Source organism: Vidua macroura, chromosome 5 (assembly GCF_024509145.1).
Source record: "Vidua macroura isolate BioBank_ID:100142 chromosome 5, ASM2450914v1, whole genome shotgun sequence".
In the NCBI taxonomy this organism is placed as follows: domain Eukaryota; kingdom Metazoa; phylum Chordata; class Aves; order Passeriformes; family Viduidae; genus Vidua; species Vidua macroura.
Genome location: NC_071575.1, coordinates 18,867,661 through 18,884,043, shown reverse-complemented (window position 1 = coordinate 18,884,043; position 16,383 = coordinate 18,867,661).

Sequence of the window (16,383 nt, the reverse complement as noted above, 5' to 3'; positions counted from 1 at the left end):
GGTGGCTGGGCTGGGGATCGGGAGAGCTCCATTTCCCCCTCAGGTGCAGAGACAGGGGCTCTCACCCTCCTTACAGGGTTGCCCCTCTCTCTGGGCAGCCAAAGGAGCGCAACGGCAAAAGGCCAACGACAGCAAAGACCCAGCCCTGCTTCCAGGGAGGTCGCCCAATGCAAAGCCAGACGCGGCACCCGGAAGGTGCCCTGGCCGTGCCAGGAAGGTCCTTTGCCCAGAGGGCCTCTCATGCCCCCTCTTCAGCTCCGAGCTCACTCTTGCCTCGCTGTTCCACTCTTGAGCTCAAAGCTGCTGCTGCCGCTCTTGCCTCGTTGTCCCGCGGCCTCTGCCAACGGACCACGACACACTCAGGCCTGAGAAGCTCCAGCTCCTGTGCCCAAAGGGAACCGCCACCCAACAGCCCCATGGCGAGATCCTCAAGCAGCCACCCACAGAACCTGCCTGGGCAGCCCCAAATCCTCCAACTTCTGCTCCAAGCTGCTGCTCTTACCTTGCTGTTCCACTCTGGAGCTCAAAGCCGCCGGTCCTCTTGCAGACTCTTGAGCTTGAAGCTGCTGCCGCTCTTGCCTCGTTGTCCCGCGGCCTCTGCCAACCGACCACGACACACTCAGGCCCGAGAAGCTCCAGCTCCTGTGCCCAAAGGGAACCGCCACCCAACAGCTCCACAGGCTGAGCCTCCAGGCACTCAATCCCATGTGATATTTTTTATTTGTTTTAATATAATTTTTTCAGTCTTTGTTCCAAAGATTGCATTATACTATAGTGGTTTTTATAGCGTGTTTATTGTGTAATAAGTAGTTTTGATTACGATACTTTTGTCTCGTTGTCATCATAATAAAGCATATAAATCTATATAAAGATATATGGTTTGTAATCCTTTATCCTGTGGGAAAAAATACTTTAATGGCTCACTTCTTTTAAATCTTTTAGGCATAAACCATTAACAAATCTGGGCCTGAGACTAGATTACGCCACAACCAGGTTTCTCTGTGTGGAATTTCTAAGGCAAGGGGGTCCTTTGGCAACTCATGACTGAGCAGGATGGCTTTTCTAACAGATTTTTTCTGCAGCTCCCGTTCTGCCCATGGCAGTACCCTTTTAAAGTATCACAGGTTTTCAGCTAAAAATATCAACTCTTTGCCTTCTAAGGTATCTCATATTTTCTGTCAAAGATGCTGCATTAGAATGCGGTGTTACAACAGACTCTTTCCCTCAGAAATGCTCATTTTTCCTCCCTAAATTACCCTACAATCACCCTTCAAGAAAGCGCTATTTTTTTAATGTAATTTATCTCTGGTTTTCTGACAAGCAAGTGACTTTGGACCCCCAAAAGATTACCTCTGATTTTCCCTCCAAAATGTCCCCTAAAGTTTGCCTCCGATTCTGCACCCAAAATATCCATTCTATCCTCCACAGATTTCTTCAGATTTTTTCTTCCTTCAGATTACTTCAAATTTTGCCCCTAAAATGTTCCTAATAGAGATTAATTCACCTTTTACCATCATTCATTCTACCCAATGATATTCCTTCAGGCCCTTTAAAACTACGTCATGTTTTATCACAAAATTTTCTCTGCCTGTCCGCTCCAAATTACCTCCTCCGTGTCTCAGCTCAGGGAGTGCCTCTGGGGGACTCCCAGACCGCTTAAAGAACCCTGCCCGGCGCCTCGCCGAGAGAGGCGGACACAGCGGGTTCGAGTTCCCGCCGCCGCGGCTGAGGGGAGCGGCGGGGCAGGGCCGCCGCACCTGGGCGGGAAACGATCAGTAACACACGTGGCACCTACCTCCCTTCAGGGACTTTCCTAACCCCTCAGCAGCACACGGTGAATCGGCCATTCTTTCACTGACCTGTTACGCCCTCATTGACACGCGGGGCACCTGCCACTCCCTCAGGGACACGTCTCCTCAGTGAAACTCATATTCCCTCATTGACCCCCACATCCCGTCAGCATCACAAGGCCACCCACCTCTCCCTCAGTGTTCATTGTGGTCCCTACAGATTACCTCAGATTTTCCTTCCAAAATGTTCTATTCCATTGAGATTACCTCAGATTTTCCCTTCATAATGTCCCCATCTGCACCTATACATTACCTCTCATTTAAGCCCCAAAATGCCACCTACTGATTACCTCTGATTTTACCTCCAAAATTGCTTTTTTCTCCCCTACCGATTTCCCTCAGATTTTCCCTCACAAATTTTCCCTATTTGTCCCATACAGATTACCTCAGATTTTGCCTCAAAAATATTAATTCAGTCTCTTGCAGATTACCTGAGATTTTACCTCAAAAAGTTCTTTCTGGCCCTTAAAATTTACCTCAGGTTTTATCACAAAATTTTCTCTGCCTGTCCTCTCCAAGTTACCTCAGACTTTTCCAGCCTTTTCCCACAAACAATTTTTCCCCTCTAGAAATCACCTCAAATTTTCCCGCCAAAAATGTCCTCCACAGATCTTTTGTTGCCACAGTCCAGTGGGAATAAATCTCCTCAACTTTACTCCCAAAATGTTCCTTCCGCACCATCCAGGTGATGCCAGAGAATTCCAGCATTCCTCCCCTCTGAAGTTCTTGCTGTTGCCTCTGAGTTACCTCAGCATCTCCCCTCACAAACTGAAACACTGTGCAGTCATGTGATGGTGCAGGCCCATCCATTTTTTACCATAAAATCCCTGTTCTTGGTTTTTTAATTGTCCACCACCATTTCTCCCCAGTATGACATTTCTTAAAGTTCTTTCTTTCCCATCCCACAGGTTTCCAATCCCTGTTTTACATATCCATTTCAACTGTGCATCACAGTTTTACTTCTCTTCCTACCATCTGTCTTCCCCATTATCCTGTCCTATTTTCTCCCCTTAACATTCAAGTAATCTTCTTCCAGCTTGCTCTGTTGTTTTTTATGAACATCCCTAGTCACACCCAAAGCTTTACTTTCCTCTTCTTGAGAATAAAGCACTTAACCCTTCTGGATGCTCTGTGGACAAACTCAGTTTGGGAACAGGCTGGTAGCACTTGGATCCTCAGTCTGGGTGACTGCCTGTAGCACTCACAGGTAAGCCCAGAACCATAACCTTAGTGTTCTGCCATTCCCAGGACTGGAGATCTCAGTCAATATATTCAGGACATTTAATGACTAAATTACAAATCCATTACAAATGTGCAATTAATATTTTTTGTTTAAGGCTGTAAATGTAAACATTTTTTTACAGTTTTGGTACACGAAGAGAAAGAGTGTCCGTCTGAAACAAAACCTACCACCTTCTTCCCCCTGATAATTTTTAGCCCTCACTCCAGATTTTAGGAAATTTAGAGACAGGTTTATCATAGGGCTCTAAAGGCTTTTTTGTACCTCACGAGCACTGTTTAACAGCCTCACCTCTAGGATGGCTCTCTGCCCAGAGAAACTGCCAGAGAGCCAAGCCCCTCGGAGACAAAGGCAAACCCTCACACAGCTTCAGAGCTGCTGCAAGAGGAGAATCTGATCCATTGACTTGCTCCCCAAATAGCACCTGCTGGGAGGTGCCTGTCTGGCCAATACCTGTGGTGTTTCCATCTCCAGTTGAGATGAAGTCTGGTGCCAGGAGTCCTGGGGGGCTTCCTTGACAACCAGAAGAAATGCACAACCGAGATGCACATGACTTTTCAGGTGCTGTTTTAACTCCTCTGAAACAATGAGCTGCCCCACCAGAACTCAGATAAATAAAACCAAGGTGTACAGCCAAACAGTGAACAGCATTTATGTTCACAGGCAAATTTGAGCTGAACCTGAAATCTGCCATGAAGCAAACCCTCAAGAGAGCAAGTAGGCTGGAAGTATTTCTCCTATTCAGTAGGGCAGAGATCTTGCAAGATTATCTACTTTGTTATTTAATAGCCTTTAGATTAGAAATTTCAAGAGATGTAAGGTATTTCCATGGGATATATAGATAAATCTAACATTGAATTAACTTGAATGTCCCTATTAAATCCAAAGGCTTCAAATTGCAAATTTTATTGCAGACAATGCACTATTCATCAGAAGCACTAGGGGCATTTATTGAAATCAGAACATATTTTGAAATTATTTCAACAAGACAATGTAAATTTTAAGCCAAATCATACAACATCAATAGGAGAAACAGTATATTATTACTCATTGTTTGTATGTAGGCATGGTCACAAATTTTCTGTGGACAGTAAATTCACTGAAAAATTAATATTTTCATCAATTCAAGTCACACTGAGAAGCATTTTTAGCCCAATTATGGCCAATATTTTTTTCAAGGAAGAATTCCATTATAAAATATCAAAGTACATAAGAATTTCAAAAGGAAATGTTATTTTAGGTTTCATAGTTTTGGCATTTTGTTTGACGAATTAGCTACTCTTTAAGGGAAAACTGAAAAAAAAAAAAAAGATAGAGAGAGAGAGACACCCCCAAGAAGTATCACATACAATAGATTGACAAGTAGTGTTGAAACCAAAAATATGTTGGGGATTCTTTTGCTTTTGTTTTTAGCCCTTTTAGATGGAGGACCAAAATATTATTACTCCAGTTGAACAGTTTTATTTTTCAGTTTAGTAAATAGTCAGAAACATCCATTTCTCTGCTTTGTGCTTGGGAGGAATAAGCAAGCACATGTGAGGAAGGCAAGGAGAAAGTGAAGGGGATGCTGTGCATCAAATAAGCAAAGGAGAGGGAGTAAAGGAAGGACTTATCAAAGGTGACAAGCCAGATGACAAATGTAAATGTTTTTGATCTTTATCTGCTGACATCAGGATACCTCATAAACATTTCCTTTCAGGCCTTTCTGATAACTCTACTCTTTCATTAATTCCTTTTCACTGAGCGAATAGGGAAATACTTTGTTTAATGATTCTTTAAAATCCATAAAGGCTAAATATCCTAATAAGGCAGTTGTATTTCACAAACAATATTGCATTCACCAGTATAATTAAATTGTAATGTTTTCTGCAGCAGGCCATGTCCCTAGCAATGGGGTATGCAACATCCTAATCCACAGGCAATTTTGGCAAAATGAACTTATCCTTTCCCAGAGCTAAATATCACTCACTGGAAAATCATCAAATAGATGGTTTATTCTGAGAGAATATTTAATATCCCAAGAAAAAAAAAGAGAAGAACCTTGATCACTGACTTCCTCTGGAGTAAAATGTCCCATGCTTGGAGTTTTGCAAGCTTATATCCTTGTTTGATTGTAGGTGCAGCCTCAGGAAAGGAAATTATTCTCAAATTGTCTTTCTCCCAGTCAAAAACTTCCCTTCTTCATGAAAAGAATATCATAGATGCAGATTCTGAACCAAGGTGTCAAGGATGACTTCTGCTTAAAAGACAGAACTCACTGATGCAGCATCAGAAAAATCCTGCAAATAACTTATCAGTTGTTCTTTTACCTACATTTCTTAGCACTAATTAAACATATAATGTAGAAATCACCTTTAATTTGCTGGCATTCCAGAGATGTTTTAGGAGAAATCAAATTGCGTGTTTAGTCCAGTTTACAGTGGGTTACTGCAGCAGGCACTGGCTCAAACTCTGACAAAGTGCATTGCCACACAAGATCCTGAAACAAGCACTGAGAGGTCCCACAAAAACCCTTCTATTTAAATTTCTATGGATCCCAGTGGTTTAGAGAGAAATTAATATGTGCTTTTCTCTCAGAGTTAGGGCCCTTTATTCATTTGCAGAATGAAAGGTTCTCCAAGCTTTTAACGTAGGTAAGACCCAACTCTTCATGGTGTATTCAACCAAGATGCAGCTATTAAGCTTCCCTTTAAAATATTCTCATTTCCCAAGGCAAGACCCCTGGCTCAGCGCTGTAATTATAAACTGCAAGTTCCAAAATTAGGGAGCGGTAAAGGTGAAAAAGGATTGAAGTGAACACCCATGATTCATTATTTGTTGAGTGAGGTTCAACATTGGATGGAAAAACTAACAAGCACTTTGTGCTTTGAGCTGACTCAACAAAATGCATGGGAAGGGCAATTTTCATTGGATGCACAGCAAGCAGAGCTCAAACTCCAAAGGCAAAGATGCTCCTCTTGCATTAGTGTGGAACTCTGGTGGCTTCAGCTGATGAGGGACCTCTGCCAGGTCTCTGCAGGGAGAGACACTGTAAGTGCAGGCATCAGGTGTTCAGACAACTCAAGTGTCTGGCAGAGACCAAAGCAACACTTTCACAGAAACAATAAAATTTGTGTACGTTGGAAACTGAAACACTGTAGTATTTTTTTATTTAAGACAGCAATTTTTTCATAGTAAGAAGAGAAGAATTCAGGCAAAATCTAACAATATATCCCAGGAAAAGTTGCTAGATTGTGATGGAGGCTGTTTCCTAATCCAGAAGTGAGATTTCCTAATCTGAAGACCTTCATTCTTCCACAGTAAATAGGCTTTGTTAAAGCAACAAGGGAAATGCATTAATTTCATGTTTTCCTTTCTTGCTGCTTGACTGCACTCCTTTGCTTTTATCATGAGCAGTAATTCCCTCGCACACACCCCCTGCTTCAGCCCGCAAGTTTCCACATTACTGTAGTAGGGTTTGAGTGCTGTTTAGCATGGAAATAGCATCAGACTACCCATCTTAAAATAATATTTTGCCAGAGTTCAATAATTGTAGTCAAAGGATGCTTTATTTGTATATCAGATAGTAAAGTACTAATTTTTCCTCTTTATACTTGAGGGGAATTTTAAAATCCTGGGTTTAGAACAAGCTAAGCTTTTGTGTTGCTCAGGAGATCTGAAGTGTGTTTAAAAAAAACAAACAACCCAACATTTAAAATCTTCAAGGGTCCAAGTCATACCTGTCCTGTCAGAGCTGGGGCTCAGCACAGAGAGCAGGAGGCAGCCCATAAAGGAGTCATTGTGTGGGGAGCAGCCGGACACAGTCCTGCATTTATGGAGGATTGACTGTTCTCTCAGTTTTTTAAATCAAGCTTTGTCTCATAGCACCACGGTCAAATATCCCAGCCCACCTTTGCCTTTCAAGTGCATCCTTCACTTGATTTTCAACATAATTCATCCTTCTGTAAAGACACTCCAGGCTTTGTTTTGTTAATGAGAACACCTTCTCTCCACTCACCACCCTGCTGCCTTGAACTGGGCTGCTTTTTCAAGATACCAGACTGATTTTAGTACTATCTTTATTCTTAATTTTCTCTTTCTCAGCCTAAGAACAATGATTAAATAAAGCTACATTTTTTAAAAGTTTAACTTTTGTGTCTTGCCAAATTACCAGTTTCTGGAGACATCTTGGAACTTAAAAAGAAATAAAAGAAAAAAAGGGAGGTGTAATTGTGTTTTGCTTCTCTCCAAGCATTCTCTTTCATAAGCAAATTTGGGCGAAAAAAATGTGGTGAGAAAGATCTGCTTTCCACAGGTGCTGAGTGCCAAGGTGCTCATTACCACAACTTTTTAAATTCGATTCTTTGAAATTTATTTTCGATCCCTTTGCAAATATTCCATTATTTATGGGCAAATTTTCTATATATTGTTTAATTCCACTGCCTACCTACTCTTTGTATGCTTTTGAAATCACCAATTTCCACTTAGAACAAATAGTCTCTGCTCAGGTAATGCAGTTCTGCTTCTTGTGTCTTTAACTAGAGACACAAAAAGCAAAATTTCGGTCATCACTTTTTAGAGGGTTGTATCATGGTTTGGGAATGGTATTCTCCAATTTAGTGCTCCCAGTAAAACCACTCCCTCCTCCCTAGGGTGGGATGGAGAGGAGAACTGGAGGCACAAAAACTCTCAGGTTTTTGTCTTCAGCTTTGAAGTTAAATTATGTTAAACATTATGCTTTTAGTTTCAGCATCAAGAAACCTTAATTAAAAGAACACTTTAAATTATATTATGAAGATATACAATGATGGCTACATGTAATTTCTTAACAGTCATGGTTTTAATTGATATTCTTCACAAAGTTTGCAATGGAAGCATGAAGTAATTCCAAGGGGTTCCTCTGCAGTGTGTTTATCATGGGCCAGCCTCCCTCTCTCATAAATAGACTGTGCCTGGAAACTGGAATTACTTACTTAACACAGCTTTCTTTAAAAGCCTTGCCTTGGCACCCCCATCCTCCCTGAACCTTCCAGCAGGGGGAACGAGGGTGTTTTGGCCCTATTTCACTTAAGAATATGCCTAATTTCATCATAGTCAGCAAAATGCTTAGGTACATGCTGTGCTTTATCTTTTATTTTCTTTTTGAATTGGCCTCTTTAACTTTGTTAACCCTTAACTCCTTTTTCAGAAAGTAGAATGATTTACAAGTAGTTTTATATCCCTTAGAGTTCTGTTAAAACAGAAATGAGATTTTTACTTGTCCTGAAAGTGGAAAAAACCCAAGCAAAACAAACAACATAAATACCCTATTTTTTCTGAGGAGAAAGATTTTCAGGAGATCAGAACTTTTCCTAGAGCAACTGGCACAGCTGGAGAAGAAAAACATGGTCAAGATTTCCAGCCTGCAAACCCTTCTTGAATTCCAACACAGAAGTTCTGTAGAGCACAAGGAGATTTTCAGTTGAGTTTTACTGCACTAAGCATTGAGACACATCCTGTAATACCTTGGGAGACCCAGGGTATTCCATGGACCTAGAGATTTTGTGTATGCAGGAACTTCAGTCCTTCTCTCCCACATTATTGGAGCAAGTCCTGCAGTTCCTTTTTTTTCTATGTTTTGGGCGATTTTTTTCCCTTTCCCCCCCTCCCTTTTACTAGAAAGACAGCTTTTATGGCTTAACTTGAATATTTTATAATAATTTTACAAATCTGTACTTTGGGCCAATCTCCTCCTTGCTCCCCTTGAAAAAATGAGTCACAAGGGGGACATATAAGCACCTGGTTTCCCTGAGAGAACACAAATATTAGGTAGCTGCTGCTAATTTCACACCCTAAAATGTAACCTTCATCAGATTCAGCTGAAGTAAATCAACGTGCAAACAGACAGTAGGAAACAGTCTGGTTTTGACAGGAACAGGAATAACCTGGAGTGTGTTTGTTCCTGAATAAAGCAAAGGCGACTATTGATTGAGTCCAGCTCACTGGGATGATTCGAATTAAGCACCAGATTCAGGTCTTGATGTTTAGATCTCAGTCACAGAAACTTTTCTGAGAGCTTGCATGCAAAGCTGCTTGTATCACTCGCAAATAAGCATTTATGGAAGCTTTTCTGCTTGTCAGAAGAGAGAAAGAGCTCAGAGATAGCTCAAAGACACAAGTAAAAGCTGTCAAATTTGTGTTTGAAAGACACAAATAGAAGCTGTCAATTGTTTATTTGTTTGTTTACACGAGGGCAAACAAGGGACAATACAAGCCTGGAATAAGGGTCAGAGAGAAGAGGCTGGGAGAAAAAGGTAATGTAAGGAAACTGAAAAGGGGATTGTTCATAGGAAAAAGCATTTGTAACCCTAAAGGAGATATTCTTCAGAGCTGAAATAAATGCTGGAATCCTAAAACTCAGCAGTCCTTTACTGTCTGCATGTATTTATTAAACCCAGGCACAGTTCATCTCCCTCTAAGGTCTGGGCTCACATCTGTGCTGAGCAGTACAGACAAAAAACAGAGATTTCTACTCCAGATATGGAGCTGCTAAATAATTAGAACATCCTTATTAGCAAGCATGCCCTCAAGAAGTTTATCAAAAGCTGCAAAAAGAACCTAACTTATATTTCTGACTATAAAAATGTTTATTTAAATAGATATTATTATTCAGGATTTTTTTTCAGTGTGGGTTAGATACATAACCAAGCACATTGTAAATGGTATATTCTGTTGACATATTCTTCCAGTTGTTCCATGATCTGCTGTTCAAAATGCTCCAAATTTCAAGAAGGCTAAAGGATCTAAATTTGTAAGACTGGCCTTTGTAAGAAAGTTTTGAAATATTGAATATTTTTAAATATATAATCTACTTTTTCCACTTTTTCTGTTTGAATTTATAGACTGTAAATAACAAGGAACTCTTGCTACTTTTATCTGTTTCTCCCAAAGCTTCTATGTGGGGATTTGACACTAAAAGTTAGATCACAGGTGAAGGAAGGAACATGCAATCTTTTTTCCAAAGACAGAGATCTTTTCAGGGAGTTTTCCTTCTCAGGAATATTAAAACTATTTTCATTCTAGAAATGACTGACTTACCCCCTTCAAGTGGCAAGTGCCAACTGGAAATAATTAGCTTTGGAAAGAGGAAGTTTTCAGCTTTAGGGTGAGTGAGCACCGTCATTTTTTGCCTTTGGGCTGCCTTAACTAAAAAGTTCAATATAAAAGGGAAGGGGGGGGGGGAACAGACCAAACCAAGAAGACCAAGACAACCCCAAAACTTTAATTATTTCCAGCAAAACGAGTCTTTTAGCTTTTTGCTTGCATACAGATATTATGCTGGTGTAATGGTTCTAAGTAGTGCTCTTCTTTTTAGCATCTTCTGAGTTTGTTTGAAGTGTCAGTGCTACAGCATTGTAAGGATGAAGTCCAGATGACATCAATTTGAAGTCCAGGGTAGGTGATGGATGATCCTCAACACTGTTTATGAACAGAGGGCAAACGCAGAGCCAGCATAACAGCCTGTCTTGTTTTTCATTTCTGAAACATTAAAAAAATATAAGAGATATTGGTTCATTCAGAAGAGAGTTCTAGAAATTCCATTTAAAAATGTATCATTTTACATAAGAAAAAAGCCCCACATATTCACTTTCCCCCACACAAAAAGGAAATGTTTCTTTTTTGATCTTCATACAAAGCATTTCAGCAACAGGTGAAACCTATCACTTGTGTTAGAATAAATAACTAAAAATGGGCTTTTATCTGAATCTTATCCTAACTCCCAGGCAAGCTCCAACCTTGCACCACCTCATTTAAATCCACACAGGCCAAGAGATGCCAGTGGGAAAGAGACCAAGCACAAAAGTGGGACTTTATGAATTCTGATCTGTGATTGAAGCTGTTATTTTACTTAAGTTTTCAAAATACTTGGTCACAATGTATAAAACAAACCTGGCATTTAAAGCACAAGACCCTTCCACATTCGGCAGATTTCCTGAAACTGACGTAAGAATACATCATCTCTCAAATCCAGCTTCTATTTCAAGCCTCTTTTCCTCCCCTATTTCAATTCACTATTTATATGTTTTTTAATGTAGTATTTAATTTTTAATTGTGGGCACTCTATTGGTTAAAGCTAATTCAGTTGTTTTACTGCAATATGAGTTGATGCTGATATAATTCTATAAAATGTGAGGAACAAAAAAATACCATGAAAAAATAAAAGCTGTAGTAAAATGGATGAGGCAAAATAAACATCCATATAAGACAGATTTAACCTTTATCTCCATGGCTGTGATAGCAACATTGGCCATAAATCTCACCTGTGAGATTATTAATAAGCTAAATCCTTTGTTGATGGTTTGAGCTAATTAATTAAGGAGTAAGTGAACAGATGAGGGGAATGAAGCACCACTAAAACTAAGCTACAGATCAATGACAGAATAACCATTTGAATTGCTGCTCTTCTCTGTGTAATAAAGGACAGCTGGTCCTGCCAAGGATCACAACAATAGATTGGTATCATTTTAAACAATGCCAAAATATAGCTGCAACTCAGAGCAGGATGGATGGAAGGTGCTCCAAACTTAAAGAAGGAAGTTACAGAGCATTCTTTGCTCAAGGATGAAACAAAGAATTCAATGAGAAGTCTCATAAAGAATTATAGGAGAATTATATGGGAAAGGAGAACAGAGCAGTTCTGGGCCTCTCTAACAGGGAGACCTGGGTCTGTCACTTTGGCACTAATTCAGGCTCTCCAGCGACTTTCCAGAGGTTCTGAGAGCTATGGAATCACAGGTGGCAGTGGTCAGTGTTCTACATCCCCCCCATCAATTTGCATCATTTGTACACTTTGTATTTTCACCTGCAAAGGTCAGTGGTTTCAGGAAACAGGCAACAGTCAGTAAGCAGCTCTCTATAAAAACATCACTATTAGACCTTCAGATCAATATAATCAATGATTTATTGGTAACTGCTCAGTAGAAAATGAAAAAGGTTTGTAAGACTTTGCTTTAGATAGAGGGGAGATGTTTTAGATATAAAGTACATAGGGATGATGCCAATCTCCTCAGCTTTGATGTCTAAGCTGAAATATTCTTATACACAATGACATCTTCATGATCCAGGGACATATAAGCCTTAAGGGTGGCACTCCCTGAGATAGGCAATCTTGTGTCTATTGTATTTTCCAGGCTAAACATTTTTCAAAACTAGAGGGAAAAAATCTTCTTTGACCTTTTCCTGTGTTCACAATTAAAATCTATACAGTTTAATTTCTCTCTCTCTTAAAAGCACTTGAGCTCTGCCATCTTTGCTTAGGATGAAATGCAGTTGACTTCATTAATAAGGCCAGTTATTTTTCTTAGAGTGAAACAGAAGCAAGGCAGATTATACTGCCTGTCCTCAGCTGCATTTTGTACTGCAGCTTTTTTATTTCCTCTTTTAAAATGCAAGGGGTGAATGCAAAACAATTGCTGAGTGGGCTGTTTTGTATCCTAACAAAATATAGTGAGTGACACAGGAGTTTTATGGTATAAAAGGAAAAGAAATAAAAGAAACATGCAGTACTTAGAATGGAAGGAGCTATAGGGAGGCAGAGAAAGGAAATTATCCTTTAGGAATCTGGCACATGGACTGTTATGCTGTTAGTATTTAATAATATTTCTGGGGAGAAAGAAATTACATTTTTCCAGTCATTTTGTTGGCATCTTATCGTTCCAATTAAATTTTAATAACAAATGGAGTTCCTTCAATATGCTTCAGTCAATTCCATGGGCACATGTCATTCTTCTTTTAAATTCCATGTCCTCTACTAAGATTTTTAATACATCTACTTATGGGAAATGGAGAAGAACAAGAACTCAGATAATAAATTTGAATAATTGTCTCATCGTCAACTTCAATGCAGTGACAATAATTGACATCACTAGTAGCTGTGTCCATGTTATTAATTATTCCACTCTGTGTAGTTGGGAAAAGGGGATGTTTTCCAATTAACTAATGGCTTTAGTAACCTCCCTTGCATATATATTTTACAAGGTTTCCAGAAGTCTTCAGGGTCAGCTGCCAAAAATTGAAACCAAACTGAAATTATATTTGGGCCCTCTTCCAAGACTAGCTCAATTTAAATATCTCCTTAGGAAAGGATAAATAAAACAGCTGCAAACAGAGCTGGAGGGAGGAAGATGGAGGACCAGACTCACGAGTGCCCCCTATGGGTACCCGCTGCGAAAATATTTAGACAAAAATTAGAGACTACCTCTCGCTTCTTCCCACCTGGTTAAAAATCTTCCTTTTGCCACTGACATATCAGACAATCCTACAAATTATTGCAATTTCGATTTTCTCTGTGTCATTTCTATGGCTGAACATTCAGCCATATCAAATAATTAATCAATCTTAATATTGATGTGATCAAGCACATCTCTCTTTTCAAACATGTTCTTAGTATCATGGCATTTTCAGACTGATAATATATTAAAATTACATCAATACATAAATATATCAGCAAAGCTTCTTCCTTTTTAATACAGATTTCCTTCTGAGAATTCAGCATCTATTTCTGGATAAATTTCAGTCATCATAATGCCACTGATTTTAAATATCCTGAACTTTGATCATATGGACATTTTCCCTTGAGGTAGTTGAAGACATTTGTAATTGTGGGGTGGGATGCTGTTATGAATTAAAAGGTGATTAAGTTGTATGAAGAACAGAGGATAAAATGTTCTGTCCTCTGCAACACAGTTTAAAAGTATTAAAGTTCCTTATCAGGATTTTTAAAGTATATTTTATACAGCATTTTGCAACATGGAAATAGCTGACACAAATGTAAAATTTAGTGAGTTTTTATGAGTCTGTGATTATTTGTAAAAAAGTGAAGGGAATTAAAAAATATAATTAAAGAATGATGAAAAAAAAAAAAAAATTTAAACCCAGAGATAAAAGCCAAATAAGATTTGATGTCTCTTACAATAAAAGATACGGGGTAATTGGATTTTGTAATGAAAGCAACTTGCTCTGAACCTGAGAATTCTTTGGTTATAAGGATATTTCCAACAGCATTGAAGGACATTACCACCTTAAAAATTATCCAATAAATACATTCTAAATATCAACTGTCAGTGCAATAAGTATGTGGTGTCACTGTCATAACAATATAAAAACAGATTAAACTTATATTGTCCTACAGCAGAAGATATAAACTCAATGGAAATATGAACTACAGTTACCAAATGACAATCACCTAAAAAAGCAGACAAAATGTTTAGCAAGATACTGGCAGAAATATTGAACTGTGGATAAATAGTCTCATATCTTCTTAGCCAATCCCAAATTTAGAGATTCGTGATTTGATACCAGAACAAACTTTGTTTAAATTTCAATTATTAGTATTATGAACAGGAGATGTTCTGAATTATTGAGATTTGACAAAGCCAGGCACCTGCACCTAAATACATTTCATCACTATGCTTGCAAAAACAAATGCTGACTAGCAAAATGTGGCTAAGTAAAATAAAATGATTGAGAAATAGAATGACACATGATCTGAATTGCATTAGCCTCCAGAGTGCTTGAGCAAAAGTGGATTTAACTGGATGAACTGGTGGCGTTTGCTGTCTTAACTGCTACAGCAAGATACATTTTATTCTAATTTAAACTGCAGGACCTGGGAGCAATTCCTACTTCTTGATGGGACTTCAGTCCTTACTGCCACATCAGAGTGAGATCTGTTCTGAATCACCCCCCTCCTGTAACTTCATTTCCATTGAAAGAAAACCTAAACATGTGTGCATGAGCTGAACCACAGCTTTGTGAAATCCATCTGCCCTTCATTCTGCCCTTCCATTGCTCTTCATTTTCCTTCAGTAACTCCCTCAACACTCACAGAAAATACCTTACAGTGAAATCTAAGTTACTCTGTAACTAAAACTGACAAACAGAAAGCCAACTTGTTTAGATGTTGAATGTTTGGACACAGTGCAGTGTTGTCAAATCTTTTTTTGATTTATAGATCCCCTAACTTTTTCCATTGATGGAAAGGACACTGTGCAATAAATCTGATCTACTGACAGTACATTCTTGTTCCAAATCTACTGGTGGGCCACAGGTGGAACAAAAGCTCAGGTTCCAGAGTAATTTACAATTAACCTGAGGAGCACACTGGACCTCCACTGCTTGACAGGAATTTCACCATCACCTGCAGTTTCATGGAGAGTCAGACAGTTTCTTTTGGGGGCAAATAATTCAGTGGGAGTCAAGGAAAATTAAGTTTGAGGAATATGTGTGTTTTGAGTCTGATCCAAAGCACACTGATTGTCAGAGGGAGCATTTGCCCACATATTCCTCTGCTAGCAAAGATAACTTTTATAAGAAGCATTTTAATGACTCAAAGTATAAATGGATAACACAAGGTCATAAAGGTATCTCCCTTGCCTCCCCTGCAAATCTACAGTTCTTGCATGGCACAGCAGTACATATTTAGAGCCAGACAGGCTGCTCACAGAGGTGCACTCTATAACCTACAGTGGCAGGACTCAGTTTTATGTGAAACAAGGCCTATTTAAAATTAGTAGACATATACTGAACCCAGCACTGATCCTGAGGCCAGGGAACATCTCAGCAGTCACACAACTTCACAGGAGAGGTGATGGGTTCTCTGTCTTGTAGTGACATCACACCCAGGCTGGATTTCATGGTGCAACCTGAGTGATGTAAATGTGCACTTAAATTAAAGGCAATGAGGTCTGGTATATATTAAAAAAAAAAAAAAATCTAATTTAAATCTATGATTTAAAATTTAGAAACATCTTGCTGAAAGTAGACCCTGAGTTTCTGCTTCCTGTAAAATGATGTATTGCAATCCTGGTGAAATTAATTATTTTAATTAAATTCAAGAACAAGTGGAGTGTACTGAAAAAAAAAATCTTTTTGACTCAGTTTGTGTCTGTGCTATTAGGGGATGAGAGAAGAAAAAGTTATGTAATTCCTTAGGACAGGTAATTGAGCCTTTCCCAGCTCAGGGTACCTGCATGCTGTGGATCTCTCTTTCCTCAGAGTATGTCAGCATCCCAGCCAAATTCCTTTGCTGTGCAGTGTTTTCAGCCTGTAGTATGAGATCACAGTTTTCTCCTAACTTAAAAATTGCTATCAACTACCCAAGAGCACCATGGCTGTTTGTTTTTTCACTGGATGTGTTCATCCCTAAAGAATGTCTAAGAGCTATAAATAACCCTTAACCACCTCATGTTTGAACTGGTGGAATGAGAGCTGGCAGTCAGAAGCCAGATGATTTCACTATATACAGTAAGTATTCTTTTCAGTAAAATAAACTCC